The 7,246-nt window shown below is 37.8% G+C and overlaps 1 pseudogene; it reads right to left on the bottom strand.

Annotated features, from left to right (window-relative positions):
• Window positions 1-3,417: 3,417 nt before the first annotated feature.
• On the bottom strand, window positions 3,418-4,414 carry LOC145051813 (glucan endo-1,3-beta-glucosidase 14 pseudogene; annotated as a pseudogene).
• Window positions 4,415-7,246: the final 2,832 nt, after the last annotated feature.

The following is a 7,246-nucleotide window of genomic DNA, read 5'->3' as shown; positions in this document are numbered from 1 at the left end:
CCGGTAAAGCTAATGTTGTTGCTGATGCTCTCAGTCGGAAAGTCAATCTTGAAAGGAAGAGGCCAAGAGCGTTGAGAATTGAAGTTGTCTCGACTATTGTGGAAAGTATAAAGAAAGATCAAGAGGAAGCTTCTGAGAAAAATGACCGAAAGGAGGAACGTTTGGGTAAAACGTTGGTGTTTGGTACTAACGGTCATGGACTGAAGGTATTCCAAGATCGTATTTGGGTACCTAAGTCAGGAGGAATTAGGGACCTTCTGATGGAAGAAGCTCACAAAACCATGTACTCAATTCATCCAGGTAGCACTAAAATGTATAGGGACCTGAAACCCTACTACTGGTGGCCGACGATGAAGCTTGATGTTGCAAAGTATGTGGCCGAGTGTGTGACTTGTGCGAGAGTCAAGACAGAACATCAGAAACCTTACGGGAGTTTAGAACCATTGCCTGTGCCTATGGGTAAGTGGGAAGACATTGCTATGGATTTTGTCACTAAACTGCCCAGAACAAAGAATGGTCACGACATGATTTGGGTGGTCGTTGATCGATTCACTAAGAGTGCGCATTTCATAGCAGCCAGGGAGAAATGGTCTATGGAAAAGCATGCGAATTCTTACGTAAAGGAAATTGTGAGACTTCACGGTGTTCCATTAACGATTGTATCGGATCGTGATAGCCGTTTCACCTCAAGGTTTTGGAAAAGTCTACAAGAGGAAATGGGTACCAAGTTATGTTTAAGCACAGCTTACCATCCGCAGACTGATGGTCAGAGTGAAAGAACAATACAAACACTTGAAGATATGCTGAGAGCATGTACCTTGGAATTCCTAGGTAATTGGGATGAACATTTACCTTTGGTAGAATTTTCCTATAATAATAGTTTCCACTCGAGCATTAAGATGGCACCTTATCAAGCTTTGTATGGACAGAAGTGTCGTACGCCGTCTTGTTGGCTTGAGGCTGGGGAAAAGCAGTTTATGGGACCGGAGATGGTTCATCAAACTGCTGAAAAGTTGAAAATAATTAGGGAAAGAATGTTAGCAGCTCAAGATCGTCAAAAGAGCTATGCTGACAAGAAGCGAAGACCGATGACTTTTGAAATTGGAGATTCGGTTTTGCTTAAAGTCTCGCCGTGGAAGGGACTTATAAGATTTGGAAAAAGGGGAAAGTTGAGTCCAAGGTTTATTGGACCGTTTAAAGTCCTTCAGAGGATTGGGAACCAAGCTTACAAGCTCGAATTACCCGAAGAACTGAATGGAATTCACAACACTTTTCATGTGTGTTATTTGAGGAAGTTCACGGGAGAAGTTCCCGATATAATTCCAATTTCTGAATTGAGAATTGATGAGAAAAAAAGGTTGATTGAAGAACCAGAGGCAATTGTTGACCGAAAGACTAAGAAGTTGCGACGCAAAATGGTTGGGTTAGTGCTTGTCCGATGGAAACACACGAATGGGCCGAATCTCACCTGGGAGACGGAGAGTGACATGTTGAGTCGCTATCCGCATTTGTTTGTTGATGTGTGATTCCGGGGACGGAATCATTCTAAGGTGGAGAGAATTGTAACACCTGTGTTTCCGGGCTTGCCACTTTTAGCAATGTAATAGTCTAGGTTAACCTTTGTAACCCGTTTTGAAATAATAAGATTGTATTATTTGAGTATTATGTGTTTTGTGCTTAATTGCTTAATTATGTGGTTTGATTAATTAAAAATAAAAATAAGCGTCAAAATAATTAATAACGAAAGTTATGAATTTATAACGAAAGTTTCTGTCGCGGCCTATTAAAAATAATTAATAAAAATAAAGTCAAAATTAGCCGACGGAGTCTAAACGAAAGTCGTAGAGCGTGGTCTCACCTTTCCATGGATATAAAGAACGTCGAAAACGGAGTTCGTATGAAGAAGTTATGAATTTACGAAGTTTATTAATCATTTTGTAATTAAATTTAAATCAAAATCGGAAGCCTTATCCGAAGACGAGTCACCGGTGTGATCCGGAGTACGCCCCGCGTACGAGGGTACGCTACCGCGTACTCAGCATAGTGTCGACAATTCGGATGACGCATGCAGTGACGATTTCGGAAGCAGTACGCGCTGCGTACTGCAGTACGCCCCGCGTACTCCGAGGCTCCAGCCTCTATATAAGGGGATCCGAAGGCAGCCAAAATTCTTGTTCATTTCTTCTCTTCTCTCTAGTTTTTTGCATCGTTTTGCGTGCCAGAAATACCCCGAAGCCCCGGTATCATACTCTAGCCCCGAGGCAAGTCCCGAGACCCCGAAGATCCCGAGAAGTGCGGTTCCCGAGTCGAAGCTCTGCCCGCGAGAAGTTCGATTTTCGAGGAGATCTTCCAGATCTGCTAAGGAATACTACTTCTATAAGCCGTAGTGTTGTCGGATCATCTTCTGATCAAGTGAGTGTGTAGTTATTTTCTTCCAAATACAATAATGTGAAGTATTTTATATAAAATACGTGCTATGTGTATATATTTGGTTGTGTTATGTGTGAATGTGTATTCACTCTCTTCTATCTTATAGATCTGATTATTTCTCTATGAGATATGTGTTATGTGTGTGTGTGCCTCATCTGTTATGTGATATATGTGTTGATTAAAGCATGCTATACAGGTTTTTAAACTATGTATACAAATGTATATTTTTATCTACTAATATGTTGGGTAGAACATGGGTAGATAGTTGGTGTGTAATAAACAGATGAGAGGCATCGTTGTTGTTTGATTTAGTCATCTAGCGGAGTTTAGATGACGACCACATACTTTTCTAGATAGTCTTGTGGAAACATTAGCAGGTTCGCCACCTGTAGGTGTTAATGAACTTGGGTGTTCATTCGCTGTACTCCATCCCCCTCATGGTTGCCTTATTTGACTTATATTGCTGAGGTACCCCCGAATCATGTGTTGTCGCCCCGATGAAATATTCTTAGACTAGGTCCCTTATGTTAGTTGAATTAGGGACATTAAAGTGAGAATAACGGGAATGGGTAATTGGGTTATTGTTGGTTGGTGAAAATTAAATATGATATTTATTGTGGGTTGAAAACCCTATATGCTCACCAGGCTCCCAAGCCTGACCCACTCAGTTTTATGTATTACAGGTAGTGGCGCATGAGCATAGGTGTGATGTTTTGGACGAGGGATTACGGATATAGGCCTGTAGATATGAAATAATGTAGTAAGGCTTATATTGTACTGTTTATGCTTTTGATCTGTACGAACATGACATCCCGAGTCTTTTAATGAAATACATTTCTATGGAAATGCTTTTGATAAATCTTTATCATATTTTTGTTTTGGGACAAATTCCGCAACACTTTCATTTAAAATGTAACTCTGATTTTTAAACAAAGCATAAACAAACCGGTCTTTTCTGGCCATGATTTTGGGGATGTCACAGATTCTTCACCGAAGTCACCTAGGGCTGTGCATGCTTTATGTAGTTTGTTGACGAGAGTAATTAGAGTGTCCATTAACAATTACAATCAATAAGATATGACAAATTAATCAAATACGATTAGGTGATTAGGGATTTCAGAAATTGCAGATGGAGAGAAAGGCGAGTCTCTTTCTGAATTTGGTCTGTAAGGTGTACCTTTCTTCTTCAGTAGTCTTTTACATAAGTTGAGATTATACGTTCTCGCATTACTCAGCATAGCTCCGGCTTCATTCGCATCACCTTTTGATGCCCATCCGGATTCCGATACTATAACCTCCATCATCTAAAATCCAGCTTTTTCCAAAGCAATGTATGTGGCATCGATTTGTGCTTCGAATATGTTATCATAATGTAATTTCGTTTTCGCGTCTTCTATTCCTGTGTTATTTTTGAAGATTGCATAATTGTTATCAATGTGTTCAGGATCACTGATGTATGTGAGAAATGGATACGCATTTATGTAGAAATGGGACTGGATACGCGTTTATGTAGAAATAGGACTTGATTTGGGAGAAAAATTTGAGGAAAAGGTTTCATATAGGGAACTAGGGTTTCCTTAAACACGCCGGCTGACGGAGGGAACGAACTAGCGAACGCACCAGAGGAATGTGGGCTTGAAACCTCAACATCATCGGCTAGGTGGAGGAGGTTGAGAGCGGTGTGGCTGTTTTTCACCGAAAGTAGCAGGACCTCCCAGAGTTCCTGATCGCCACTGCCTAGAACCTCATTTCCGACTACAGTTCCACGAATACGGGTCCCGGGGACAAAGGGTTCGACGTTGTTTTTCACCCAATCCATAGCTCGATGTTGGCCACTGCTTATATCTCTCAGGAATTCGTTTCCAAGACCGATAATGATCTCGATTCTTGATCCTTTGAACGCTTTGAGAACTTCATGAACGACATCGTAGATTCTTGTTGTGCGATAAAAGAGAAATGGTGATGATATTAGGGTTTTGTTGGGTATTGATCAGAGAGGAAGAAAGAAGGAAATAAAATGGCAGCCTTTCAAATTTTGGGATTTTCATTTCCTTCCCCCAAGCTAAACACGTGTTTAATTAAATAAAATATAAAGCGACGTCTCTACACAACACTCATTTTAACATACGTGCCCTCCGTGTTTTTAATTTTTTTTATTGGACAATAATTTTAGGGCATGCAAAAATGCGTGTCCTCTATCCTTCATTTTTTTTAAATGGACATTATTTTTAGGACATACAAAAAAATACGTATCGTAAATCACTACGTGTCATTGTTTGCGTGTCATTAAAGGGCAGTTTTCTAGTAGTGAAATGGCAAGTTCTCCATTTCAAACGCGACATATGTAGCTGATTTGAAGCATAATATGATAAGTGTGGCTCAACTTACTGATGCAAATCGACGAGTTGAATTCTGCAAGAAACACAACTATGTCCTGACAGAATACTGGAAGGAATTAATCAAGTCAAATCGCAACAAGAACATGTAGTTGGATTAGGTGTCTAAGCCCATAACTATTTTTGGTATGTACTTGATTTGATTATGAGCATGGTCTTTTTGGGTTTCCTTCACTCATGCAACTTGATAGGAAGACAAGAGGAGAGAAAGTATAATTTATTATATGAATAATAAATTAATACTCAAAATGGTTTTATTAATATATTACAAGATTAATATATTATTTGGAAATCATATTATTTAATTATTATTGATCAGAAATTAATTTGGTGATCAAAAGAGACTAATTAAATAATTGGGGGACTGTTATGCAAATCATTGATAGTTTCATAAATGGGTTGATGAACTCCATAGTGTGGAGTGGACGAAATTTATGGGGAAGCCCATAAGATTTTGTCCATGGGCTCTAAGGAAGGAGTTCATGGGCTACTTGTTGCCTAAGTTAGGTATTACGGTTTCCACCTGAAAACCCTAGTGGAATTCGTCCCTATGAGTTTCTAGGAAGCCCTAGCCGAATTCTTCTTCTCTCCTAAGTTATCTTCTTGCATTGAGTGTTTGTGACTCCATTAGAGGTGCAACACGTGAGCCACTAGGCTTTCAAAAGTCAAGATCAAGAAGGATTAAACTTGTTATTGCTACATAACAAGAGAGATAAAGTTTCTAACCCTAATCATATGTCAATTTCGAAATATGTATGCTAGTCATAGGGTTATTTGATTTGGTATTCAATGTTGTATGTTCAAGTTAGTAAAACCTAGATCAAAGCAATTAGGGTTGCATGTACACTATAGGAATGATGTTATGCTCAAAACTAAATAGTGGTATCAGAGCCTAGGTCGTTTGTCTATTGAATAGATGCAAAAGTGAACTACCAAAGATTAGAAAATTGAAATTTTTTTGCAGTCTAACTGGCTGACTCGCTGAGTCCATGTATGGACTCGATGAGTTGACTCGACGAGTTCCATAGTGTACTCGACAATTCCAGGGCTCTGGTGGCAGGATTTTTGATTTTTTGGCCAGATTTTGATGAGGATAACTACCAAAACTAGTTTTTCTTGATAAAATGCGGTTTTTTTCAGTTTGGTATGGATATCCTTATCAAAATTGGTGGATTTGGTTAAATATGGATTATATAGGATTATTATGATTCAAATATTTGACCTAGTAAATTTGAAAAGTTTCAAATTACACCCTTTAGGTTTTATAGTTTAAATTTGAACTTAAAAGTTTTAGTTTTTGAAATTTAAATAATTAAACCCTAATATTTTGAAAGGTTTCAAAATTTTTTCTAAAGTTTTGGAATTTAAAATTTAATTATAAATTATTAATTTTGAAATATTAAATTCTAGAACCCTAGTATTTTGAATAGTTCAAATTACACCCTTATGGATTTTATTAAATTAATTAACAGTTTAATTAAAAGAGAGAATTAATAAATCCATAATAACATGGTTTAAAGCTTAATCAAATTAAAAATATAATTTGTTAATAGATTAAACCACCTAGTATTTTAAAAGTATAAAATACACCCCTATACTATATATAATTAAAAGTTTAATATTATATATGTATAAGTAAATGTCATTCTTACCGTTAGTAGGCCTTATTCATGAAGCTGGTCAATAACGGGTGTTTAAAGAAGTTACATGTAAAATGGCAGCCATTGGGTATCCACTCTAACCCACCACACTCTTGACTAGTGGAGGGTCGTTAGCCGAATGGGTAGGATAGAACATAACCTTCCATTATAAGTATAATGAAGTACGAAGCAACTAAACACTTTTATAAACTCCCAAATCTTAGTTACTTTAGGAAAAATGTGAATTTGGTACTAATCCATGAAATTGCACATTGCACCTTGTTGGTCGTTAGTGGAGCGTATGTGGTTAACCAGTACACTAATATGGGACCAATGAACGATGGCTATGGGTAGCTCGTAGATCATCATAGATCAATGGAGCGTGTGTGGTTAACCGGCACATTGATTAGGTGATATGCATCTTCGGGAGTACCAAGCAAATTTGCATGGTTATTCATACATTGTTTCTGATCCTCGATATCCCAGTCACAAACCTAAAGGGCATAATCGAGATTGAACATGCCATTGAAAAGTTCAATGAATCTCAAAAGATCTAGGAGTTTCAATTCATTTAAAACCTAATTTTTATTTTTGTTTTTCATGGTGGAAGTTGGTAAATCGTTATTTACCTACCTTCAAATATTTTGCAGTCGGATTACGGCATCCCTCTTCCGACTTGTAGAATCTTGTGTTAGGTCCTAGCCTTAATATTTCATTTGGGTGTTATACTAAGGATTAAATCAACTAACTTGAATTCCTCCCGTTTTGTAGATGTCAAAA

Source organism: Lactuca serriola, chromosome 5 (assembly GCF_051521515.1).
Source record: "Lactuca serriola cultivar US96UC23 chromosome 5, Lser_US96UC23_V15, whole genome shotgun sequence".
Classification (NCBI taxonomy): Eukaryota; Viridiplantae; Streptophyta; class Magnoliopsida; order Asterales; family Asteraceae; genus Lactuca; species Lactuca serriola.
This window is presented reverse-complemented; position numbering and strand designations above follow the sequence as displayed.